Here is a 12,223-nt window from a genome sequence, read left to right on the forward strand (position 1 = left end):
CGTGGGCACTGGACGTGACAGCTCCATGCTGTCGGTGCCCGCAGGTCGCCGATCGCAAAAGAGTGAAAAAAAGTTTTTAAAAAGTTGAGGATTCAGCTGCCCTGATGGATCGGATCCATCAGGGCAGCTGAAATTACATACCCGCCTTCTCCGGGGTCTTCTGCGGTGACGGAGTCCTTCCGGATCAGCCGCCGCTCTTCTGCGCATGCGTGCCAGACGATGACGTCACGTGCATGCGCAGAAGCCCGGGAGCCCCCGGCAAATTCAAAATCTCCTGGCTCACGGCTCCTGACGGTAGTCGGGAACCAGGAGATGTTACTGGGGACCGCGGTGAGCGGTTCCCGGCCCCGTGATCGCCGCTATCCAATGGATAGCGGCGATCACGAAAAAGTTTTAAAAAGCTTAAAAAAAGTACAAGTTTCACCTCCCCAAATGCATCTGATCCATGAGGGGAGGTGAAAATACTCACCTCAGGTCCGCCGATGTCCCCAGTGTTCCGGGACCCGAATTCCCCCTCTGCACATGCGCGCCCGATGATTGCCATCGGGCGCGTGCACAGAGGGGCTTGAGCACCAGGAAATTCAAAATCCCTCTGCTCCTGGCTGCCATGTGTAGCCAGGAGCAGAGAGATTTCATCGGGGACATGATCACTGTACCCAATGGATGACCGTGATCATGTTAAGTAAAAAAAAAAGTGTAAAAAAGTGTAAAAAAGTTTTAAAAAGTTTTTCAAAAGTTTAAAAAGCTTACGATTCATCTTCCCTCATGGATCATATCCGTGAGGGAGGATGAAAGTACGTACATAAGGCCCCCGGATTTATCCGCGGACCTTACCCCAGCTTCTGCGCTCACACCCGTTGCCAAAATGGCGGACGCATGCGCAAAAGCTGTGGACTGCAGGATAATTGAAATTCTCCTTGCTCCTGGCTACAAAACTGAGCCTAGAGCCTGGAGGTTTCACGGGGGGCCGCGGTAAGCGGCTCCTGGTCACGTGTTCGCCGTTATACAATGGATAATGGCAATCACGTAAAAGTTTTTTAAAAAATTGAAGTTTCATCTCACCTCACCGATGCTATCAGTGAGAGGAGATGAAACTTTTTTACCAGAGGCCTCTGTATTTGAACCCCGACGCGATTCTCCTCCGTGAACTTATCCGGATTCTGCACATGCGACCGCCGGCAAAATGCCGGACACATGCGCAGGAGTCGGGGAGCCCAGGAAACTTAAAATCTCCTTGCTCTCAGCGACCATCGGTCACCGAGAGCCTGGAGCAGTGACGGGTGGCCTCATTGAGCGGTCCCCGGTCACGTAATAAAGTAGTGATCTAACATGGGTCGGTCTAGGATAGGATAGGGATTACGGATTCCGCATGCCTGGAGCAGTGACGGGTGGCCTCGTTGAGCGGTCCCCGGTCACGTAATAAAGTAGTGATCTAACATGAAATCACAGAGGTGAGGAAAAAGAAAAAAACAAACACATTCACTGAAAAAGCCAAAAATACCTGAAGGTCTGCAAAGCAGACACGGTCGCCATAGGCACGATCGCCATAAGGCAGGCACAATCGCCACCGGCACAATCGCCGTAGGGCAGGCGCAATGGCCTTAAGCCCTGAGGATATGTAGTCAGCCAGACAATAATGTGTGGAGGAGCAACTTGTTCCTGGCAAGCTAATATGCAGTCACCCACTCAACCCAGCCCAGAATGGGGAGGAGTGACTGCATATACTAAAAGCCTGCACATGTGAACGATACCAAAGATGTCAGCCATTGATAGGTGGTGACCCACCATACAGGATATCAACCCTGGCTGATATGACAGCGGGTTGCCCTGTATCTCTAAGGTGGGCCACACTGGCTGACATCTTGGGCTCCCCCACCAACTAGCAAACTACATACAAAAGTACTAATGCATACTGATAAAATGCGGGTGTTAGTACTGCATTTTGGCCAAAACGCATAGGCTGACGGACCGCGTCGAGGTCACACCGCTTCCGTCAGTACCTAAAAAGAAAAAAACAAACACATTCACTGAAAAAGCCAAAAATACCTGAAGGTCTGCAAAGCAGACACGGTCGCCATAGGCACGATCGCCATAAGGCAGGCACAATCGCCACCGGCACAATCGCCGTAGGGCAGGCGCAATGGCCTTAAGCCCTGAGGATATGTAGTCAGCCAGACAATAATGTGTGGAGGAGCAACTTGTTCCTGGCAATTGTGCCGGTGGCGATTGTGCCTGCCTTATGGCGATCGTGCCTATGGCGACCGTGTCTGCTTTGCAGACCTTCAGGTATTTTTGGCTTTTTCAGTGAATGTGTTTGTTTTTTTCTTTTTCCTCACCTCTGTGATTTTATGTAATTTATCGTGAGTTAGCGTAGGTACTGACGGAAGCGGTGTGACCTCGACGCGGTCCGTCAGCCTATGCGTTTTGGCCAAAATGCAGTACTAACACCCGCATTTTATCAGTATGCATTAGTACTTTTGTATGTAGTTTGCTAGTTGGTGGGGGAGCCCAAGATGTCAGCCAGTGTGGCCCACCTTAGAGATACAGGGCAACCCGCTGTCATATCAGCCAGGGTTGATATCCTGTATGGTGGGTCACCACCTATCAATGGCTGACATCTTTGGTATCGTTCACATGTGCAGGCTTTTAGTATATGCAGTCACTCCTCCCCATTCTGGGCTGGGTTGAGTGGGTGACTGCATATTAGCTTGCCAGGAACAAGTTGCTCCTCCACACATTATTGTCTGGCTGACTACATATCCTCAGGGCTTAAGGCCATTGCGCCTGCCCTACGGCGATTGTGCCGGTGGCGATTGTGCCTGCCTTATGGCGATCGTGCCTATGGCGACCGTGTCTGCTTTGCAGACCTTCAGGTATTTTTGGCTTTTTCAGTGAAAGTGATCTAACATGGGTCGGTCTAGGATAGGATAGGAATTACGGATTCCGCATGCGGTAATACGCAGATCAATCACATTGGATTACACAATTCCGCTCACATTAGCGGGTTGGAATTGCATTATCCACTCGCAGAAAAGAGAATGCAGCAGGTTCTATTTTACTCTGGATATCCGCAACGTAGAGCCCATTGTGCTCCATGGTCGCGGATATACCCGCTGCCTATACGCAATTACGCTGTGTACGGGCTGTGGGTTCTGCGTCATCGCTAAGCGACTGGGCGGGAAATACAAACAAAAAAAAATTGGACTGCGAATGACCGCCTGTGTGAGTAGGCAGTTATGCGCAGTATATTACGCGGCCGTACGTAGGGTCACAGCCGCTACCTGTGATACGTATTTTACAAGAAGCCCCGGGAACGCTTGCCTTCCTGCAGTTCCAGGTGCAGCTTGTTGAGCGCCTTCTGTGCGAGACCGAAGCACCTCGGCAAGCTTACGAAGACTCACGGAACGCTACTTTTTACACCCCATACCTGCCACTGAGGTCAAGAAATGACCCCCAAAAAGCATGAGAGGAGGGGGATACTGGTTTTATTGCCCCATGTACCCATTCCAACCAGCCTCCGTAATTACCCCTGTGTTCGGAAATACCGTTCACATTATTACTTTTATCTAAAATTTGGGGAAAGCCGAAAAGGGCGCAGAGTGTGTGTGGGGAGGGGGGGATATTTTTAGGGAGTCAATTTTTATTCCGTACAAATGAGCAATGGGGCCTGGAATTTATTCAGTTGTGCCCTGCAATCCAACGGGTGTTCCCTCTATTATAGGCCTTGCCATGGGACCTGTAAGTAGATTAGGGCCACAATGGGTATCTTTCTGTACACGGGACAAACGGGTATCCATTTTGGGGTGAAAGTCTTCATTTATATGTGTGCTGTACAAAAAAAACTGTTTTTAAATTGACGCAATTGCCCAAAAAATGAAAATCGTAATTTTTTCCTACTGCTTTGCTTAGATCTATTCAAAAATTGTAGGGTTAAAATACACAACACACCCCTAGATGAACGCGTTAAGGGGTCTTGTTTTCAAAATGAGGTCATTTGTGGGGGTTCTCTATTGTTTTGCGCGCTCAAGAACTCTACAAGTGTGGTATAGGGCATAAAAGGCCTTCAAGCAAAATTTATGTTCTAAAAGCCACCGACTGCTCCTTTCATTTTGGGCCCTGTTGTGCATCCAGGCATAAGATTAGGGCCACAATGGGTGTATTTCTGAAAACAGCACAAACAGGGGTATCCATTTTGGGGTGCAAGTCTTCATTCACATGTGTGCTGTACAAAAAAAGCTGTTTATAAAGTGACAGAATTGCCAAAAAAAAATGAAAATCACAATATTTTTCTTTTGCTTTGCTTGAATTAATTAAAAAACTGTGGCATCAAAATAGGTAGTACACCCCTAGATAAATTCGTTAAGGGGTGTAATTTTCAAAATGGGGTCATTTGTGGGGGTTCTCTATTGTTTTGGGCGCTCAAGAACTTTACAAGTGTGCTATGGGGCCTAAAAGGTCTTCAAGCAAAATCTATGTTCTTAAAACCACCGATTACTTCTTTCATTTTGGGACCTGTTGTGCATGCGGACATAAGATTAGGGCTAAAATGGGTATATTTCTGAAAACAGCACAAACAGGGGTATCCATTTTGGGGTGCAAGTCTTCATTTATATGTGTGCTGTACAAAAAAAGCTGTTTTTAAAATGACAGAATTGCCAAAAAAACGAAAATCACAATTTTTTCCTTTTTGCTTTGCTTGAATTTATTCAAAAACTGTGGGGTCAAAATGGACAATAAACCCCTAGATAAATTTGTTAAGGGGTCTAGTTTTCAAAATGGGGTCATTTGTGGGGGTTTTCTATGGTTTTGGGCGCTCAAGAACTCTACATGTGTGCTATGGGGTGTAAAATGCCTTCAAGTGCACAATCAAAAATGTAACAATATGCTGCAGCTAATTGGTCAGAAAGGGTATCATTTCTCCTTGGGAGATCACCTTGAAGGTGCAAGGACACTTATAAGGCTATCCCTGCTCCTCTGAGATATATAAAAATGGTACAATGGAACAATGTCTCTACAGCACCACCTATTGGAAGGCAGCATTACTGCAAGTCAATGTCAGAGCTTTTAACAAACCTTGTAAGGGTGACTGGGAATTATGAACTAAAACCAACCATATACATACCCCTGTTTTGGGGTGATTGCCCTTCATTAGTGTGCAGTAGGTTTCTGGCTTGGCTAGTGAGGGGCCTATAGATGTGGGTAAGGAAGGGTATTGTTTCTTCTTAGGGAGAGCACCTGCCTTCCAATAGGTGGTGCTGTAGAGATGTTATTCCATCTTTCTATTTGCATATTTCCCAGAGGAACATGGATGGCCTTATAAGTCTCCTCTCACCTTCTAGATGCTCTCACTAGCCAAGCCAGAAACCTACTGCACACTAGTACGAGGTAATCACACGGAAATAGCTGTGTATGTGCATGCTTGGCTTTGGCTCATAATTTCTGGTTTATTGTTATGAGGCTTGTTAAAAAGTCTAACATTGACTTGCAGAAATACTGCCTTCCAATAGGTGGCGTTATAGAGGCATTGTTCTGTCTTTCCATTTAACAGCAGCCAGTTGGCATACATATCCAGTATCATTATAATGTTTTAAGGCAGGTTAGGCTGCCTGTCCACGGGCAGGTTTGAATTGCGTTCCCTGTGGCGATAATCCAGCCACGGGGAACGCAATGCACACTTTCCATAGCGTTGCTATGGAAACGCGTAGCCCGCCTGTCCACAAGAATAATTGCTGTTAAATTGAATGGCCGCTCTTTAAACTGAACAATGAGCGATGAACTCTTTGCTGATCTTTTATGCTGTATAAACAATGAGCTCATAGTTCAGTTTAAACAGCGGCCATTCAGTAGTGAACAGCCGCTGTGTTATCTCAATGGAGAGGGGCGGGGGAGCGAGAGGAGAGAAATCTCCTGCACTGCCCCGCCCCCCTGCTGACCTCTCCATAAGCGAGACTAGCTCTGCAGGAGCACGGGAGTGCGGAAGCACAGGAACGAGTGCCAGGCATCGTTTGCCTGACATTCGTCCCGTGTAAATTGACCTTTACTGTCAGGGCTGTGGAGTCAGATATAATTAATTTAATGCAGAATTTGTTGCACATTTCCTTTCATAGAAATTTAGGAAAGTTTTGAAATATCCTATAAATATATGTTCTATTCATCTAAGCCCCTATTTATCAAAAATATTGATAACTAGGATGTGGAAGCAGTAACAGAAAGTATACATTGCACTAAGTATCCTTATGCTGCTTCTTCCGGAAAAAGCCTGATGTTACCATGTTAATACAGTAAATGTATTAGTTAAAAAACATCATATATGAAGGAGTCTGAGTTTGGGAAAATTAAGAAGTTGCAGGTTTATTTTACCAACTCCACAGTCCTTAATGTACAATATGTCCGCATACATAGCATATTTATGGCTAAATCAAGATTCTTACAACAATAAGTATGAGTTAAATAACGAAATAATGCAAATGCAGAAAAGTTTCAAACTCTTTGACTCATAGTGACATAGTATGTAAGGCCGAATGAAGACAATGTCCATCTAATTCAGCCTGTTTATCCTCCTATGTTGTTGATCCAGAGGACGGCAAAAAAAACCCCCAAGAGGCAGGAGCCAATTAGCCTACTTGGGGGAAAACGTCCTTTCTGACTCCCTAACAGCAATCAGACTAATCCCTGGATCAACCCCTAATAGTTCCTACCTGCCTGTATACCCAGATTAACAATTAACCTAAGATTTATATCCTGTAATATCCTTCCCCTCCAGAAAGACATCAAGTCCCCTTTTGAACTCCACTATGGATTTTGCCATCACCACCTCCTCAGGCAGAGAGTTCCACAGTCTCACTGCTCTTACAGTAAGGCCTCCTTCCCACGAACGGATTTACGCAGCGTAAATCTGCGGCAAAAATCCGCTGCGTTGCACCCTGCTATTAGGTTCTATTGAACCTAATAGCACAATGCTCACGATGCGTAATTCCACCGCGGAATTACGCACCGTGAAATCTCCCGTCCTCACCCGCAGCATGTTCTATTTGCTGCAGGTGTACGCGCTGACGGCTTCCATTGCAGTCAATGGAAGCCGTCCGTTCACGCTATCTCCCGCTGCAACCAGCGGAAGATAGCGTGAAAAAACACTTCCCCGCCTACCGCCGCGCGTCACATGACGCGGCCGGCGCGTCACGTGACACGGCCGCGTCATGTGACGCGGTGGGCGTGTCACATGACGCGACGGCGGTGGACGGGGAAGCGTCTTCACGCTATCTTCCGCTGGTAAGTATGGGGTCTCTGGGGGGCGCCGTGACGGGCTTCACTGCGGAATATTACGCGGCGGAGCCCGTCACGCTCGTGGGAAGGAGGCCTAAAGAACCCTCTTCTGTGTTGGCGATTAAACCTGCTTTCTTCTAGACGTAGCGAATGCCCTCTTGTTACCGTCGCAGTCCTGGGTATAAACAGATCGTGGGAGAGATCCTTGTATTGTCCCCTCATGTATTTATACATAGTTATTTGATCACCCCTTAGCCGTCTTTTTTCTAGAGTAAATAATCCCAATTTTGAGCTTTCCTGAGCACCGGTGACCAGAACTGTACGCAGTATTCCATAACACAAGTAGAAAATCTTCCCCAGGATGGTGACTGCAATCTAACATATATATCTATGTTCAGAAAAATTTTAATCAGTGGAATTGAGAATAATAGTTATAATGCAAAGGCGTCAGCTATTTTGGATACACACTACTCAGGGTAAACAAATATGGAGGTCACTTTGCGTGTCACTACTTTTGTAGACACTGGCAAAAAATTTTAACATCCTCTGCAGGCTTTTCCTTTATTCCTACTCCATCTAATTACAATATTTCCCGGTAAACAACATTGTACAGGATAGGCCATGGAAAATAAGCACAGCACCACACTCTTATGAAAGCTGTCTAAAAGCAAATCTTTGTTGCCTATAACAACCAATCACAGCACAGCTTTCATTTTAGGAGTGTAAAAAATGAAAGCTGTGCTGTAATCGGTTGCTAAAGCCTACAAAGATTTGCTTTCATAGAGTGTGCTGGGTTACTTTACTATGAAAAAATCACTTCTTATTGGGTACATATTTTAAAAATTCCCATGCGCACAGGGATTAAAAGACAAACTGGTGGCCTGGATGGAGAGCTGGCTGGTCGCACCCTAACTTAGCTCCCGTCCAAACCTGTCTAGCGACTACAATCCCAGACACTTCTTCAGCCCAAAACTTTCACAATCTCTCCTGAGGACGTCAGGCATCGGAAGCCATGCCGAAAAGATCAAAAAAGCTGTCGCCAAAGAAGCTGACAGACTTCTACGCCACGAGAGGCCGGGAAGAAGACCCCCAAGATGGCGTCGCCAGACTCCCGCGCTCGGCAACACTCAAGAACTGCCCTTCTCCCAGGCCGGCGCTGCTAGAGGGGAACAGCGGAGGTGAAATCTCGCCCGCTATCCCAGCTGTCAGAAAGAAGCCCTCCGCTGTTGTGCCAGTCACGGTCCCTCTGAGATCTAACAAAGAAGGATCCCCGCCGGACCGCTCAACCAGCGAACCGCGACACCTGCTACCCGGCGTATCCCGCCGCTTACCGGAGGATTCCCCTGCCGCTGACGGCGCGATGCGCCTGGGAGTGCGACCCGGAGCGTCTGCCGCTGCTTCAGAGGTGACCGCGGAGACACTGAGGTCTCGTCGGGACGGAGCCCGGGCTGTGAGTGACAGCAGCGCTCGCTGCGCTTCTCCCTACCTGTCTGAGGCGCCGACACGCTCATCTCCTACACGGCTTCCCAGTCCTGCCGGTGGGAGCCTGGGGTCTCGTTGGGACGGAACCCGGGCTGTGAGTGACAGCAGCGCTCGCTGCGCTTCTCCCTACCTGTCTGAGGCGCCGACACGCTCATCTCCTACACGGCTTCCCAGTCCTGCCGGTGAGAATCTGGACCGCTTCCAAGACATGCAGGTGGGTGAACGGGGTCCCCCGGGGCTAGCTCCAAATGAAAGCATTCTGCATAGAGCGGCAGCAGCCACAACCTTAAAGGGACAGGTCCCCTCGCCCCATACAGCTCAATCTTCCAACGGAGCTTCAAGCTGCGAGCCTCTGCGGTCGGTTCTCCTGGGAGACATCCAGGATTCCTCACCAACCATCCCAAACAGAGGAGAGGATGAGCCCTTACAAAGTACAAACACTGTCCCTTACCACAATGCTGGGAATGCCACCAACCTGCAGTCACTCCAGGGGAGCTGTGGAGATGGGGCAGCTAGCCCCCCAGATACAAGCTCTTCCCTTCCCCCACACGCAAAGTTCTATGCCATGCAACACCAATGGGGCAGTCCTGGGCTTCCCGAGCTGGTCCCATACAGACTCCTATGACCCCTCTCTGGCGGCCGCGGGGCCTATAAACAACAAAAGAGCTCTACAAAAGCTCTCACCAATAGCAGAAGTCCTACACAACAATAAATCAAACGACGCCAGTCCACAAAAGCAACGCTTACGCTACTCTAACGATTCAGAGCCTGTCTCTGCGGTGTTACTAGAAGATATTCCGGCTCACAATTATGCAGCTTCAGAAAGATTCATGAAAGAGGCAATGTTAGCTCTGCAGTCCTCTATGAAAAGAGACATTGCGATAAGCCTTGCAGGCATAAATGCGTCAGTTGAAGAGCTGGGATCCCGTGTGGATCATACAGAGCGTAAAATGGGCGAATTCGCCTCGGCCCATAACACTCTGGTGGACTCACATAACACCCTGGAAGATGAGGTGGAATCCTTACGTAACAAACTAGCAGATATTGAAGATAGAAATCGCCAGAATAATATCAAATTCAGAGGTATTCCAGAATCGACTTCCCCCTCCGAGCTTATTTCTTTTCTTCAAAGCTTAATCCGAGCGGTCATCCCACAGTGCTCCCCAGTTGACCTCACGATAGACAGGGCCCATAGACTTCCTAGAGCCCAATCCATTCCGTCCTCTCTTCCCCGAGACACGATTGCTCGGATACACTTTTTTCATATTAAAGAACAACTCATGAAAGCTTCAAGACAACTAACGAAGCTTCCAGCTCCTTTTCAGGACATTTCACTGTATGCAGACCTCTCCCAAACTACGCTATTAGCAAGGAAGAAACTGAACCCCATAACCTCAGCCTTAAGAAATCACAATATAAGATATAAATGGGGCTTTCCAACCAAGATCATTATTGTAAAAAATGGGAAAACCCATGTTATTTCTACCCTGGATAAAGGCATGGATCTTCTGAGAGAGTGGAATATTCCTTGCTCACCACGGCCGAACCAAGGCCATTCCAAGAACAACAACTGCTCTCCCAAGATTGTGCAGGAGTGGAGAGATGCAACTTAAAAACCTCAACCTGCTGAATGCTAGACCCCGAGTACAGGTTTGCCACATTTACTGCAGATATTCCCCGAGTCTGCGCAGTTTCAACCTACTGCACGTGTATGCTTTTGTTTTTCTTTACAAATGTTTTAATGTTTCTTAGTCTCTATAAGGTACTTGAATTTTACTGTCTTGTGAATTGTAGTCCACTGATAAAAATGAATACATCCCGCTGTCCTCGAGGTACGCGATGCTGGGTGGTGGCTCCCTCGATGCAGACCCCTGATAATTTAAATGGCGTTAAAAATTTTGTCTCTTAACGCAAGGGGTTTGAACAGCCCCTTCAAAAGATCCCTCTTGTGGAAAGAAATTAAAAAATCAAAAGCAGAGGTGGTCTGCATTCAGGAAACCCATTTTCAAAAAACTGACCCCATTAGATTAAAAAACAGGGACTTTCCCCACATTTTCTATGCAAACGGACCCAAAAAAAAAGCAGGAGTCCTCGTGGCAATAAAAAAAACCGTTGCATTTCAGCTTGTCCAGGAGATTCTAGATGAGAGAGGTAGATTTGTCGCCTTGGTGTGCAAGATTAACAACGTGACATTTACTATAGTGAGCGTGTACGCGCCTAACACTGCACAGGTGGCTTTCTTGAATTCTGTCCTTAAACGGATTTCTCGAATAGTGAAAGGCAAACTTGTGTTGTGCGGTGATTTTAACATCATCCATACCCCAGACTTAGATTCTACGTCAAAAAGCGACAGGTCTCCCGCTTATCTCTCACAGTGGCTCCGTAAGGAGGATCTGCATGATGTATGGCGATGTAAGCATGCGTCTGAGAAGGACTTCACGTTCTTCTCTCACAGACATAATACCTACTCATCGACATGTTCTTAACAACCAAATGGCTTTTGCCTTTGGTTGAAAGGTGCGAGATAGTTATTTATTTCCTGGTCTGACCATGCCCCAATTACCATGACTCTTCGTCTCTCCCCCCCTGCCAAAAATACTTTCATTTGGAGAAATAATATTCACGTAATGTCTCTAAAAGACAACATCTCAACAACTGAAAAAATGCTTTCTGAATTTTTTGTCTTAAACGCGCAGCCAGACACCAACCCAGCCACTCTATGGAATACACACAAGGCATATATAAGAGGCCTCCTCATTCAGCAAACGGCCCATTATAACAAACAGCGTAACGCTACGACAAATGACCTACTAGCTAAAATATCGAGGCTAGCCGAAATCCACAAATCGGACCCTTCCTTAACAAATGTACTCTCACTAAAAAAAGCAAGAACAGAACTACAAGCCCTTCTTGCAATAAACTACGAGAAGCATATAAAGAGACTCAAAATGCAACATTACTTCATGCACAACAAGGCAAGCAAATTAATGGCCAATAAGGTCAAAGCAATGAACGCAAACACAAGAATCCCCTTCTTAATTTCCCAGGCAACTAAAAGCAAAGTCTATAGCCCACAGGAAATCGCCGACGAGTTTAGCAACTATTACAAAACGCTATACAATCTAAACAAAGACATTGACGCCCCCCAGCCCAATGAGGAGACAATCAACTCATTTCTTTCTACACTCTCTCTTCCATCCCTCTCACAAAACCAAACTCAACAACTAAATCTCCCTATCACAACACAGGAAATTGACCAAACTATTTGCTCCCTTAAAAAGGGCAAATCTCCAGGGCCGGACGGCTTTTCCAATGAATATTTTAAAATATTTAAACCGACCCTACTCCCATATTTACGCAATTTCTTTAACAACATAATGATATCAGGTTCAATCCCCCCAGAGAATTTAAGAGCAACAATAGTAACTATTCCCAAGGAGGGGAAACCCCCTGAGACCCCAAGCAACTTCCGCCCCAT

Source organism: Eleutherodactylus coqui, chromosome 8 (assembly GCF_035609145.1).
Source record: "Eleutherodactylus coqui strain aEleCoq1 chromosome 8, aEleCoq1.hap1, whole genome shotgun sequence".
Classification (NCBI taxonomy): Eukaryota; Metazoa; Chordata; class Amphibia; order Anura; family Eleutherodactylidae; genus Eleutherodactylus; species Eleutherodactylus coqui.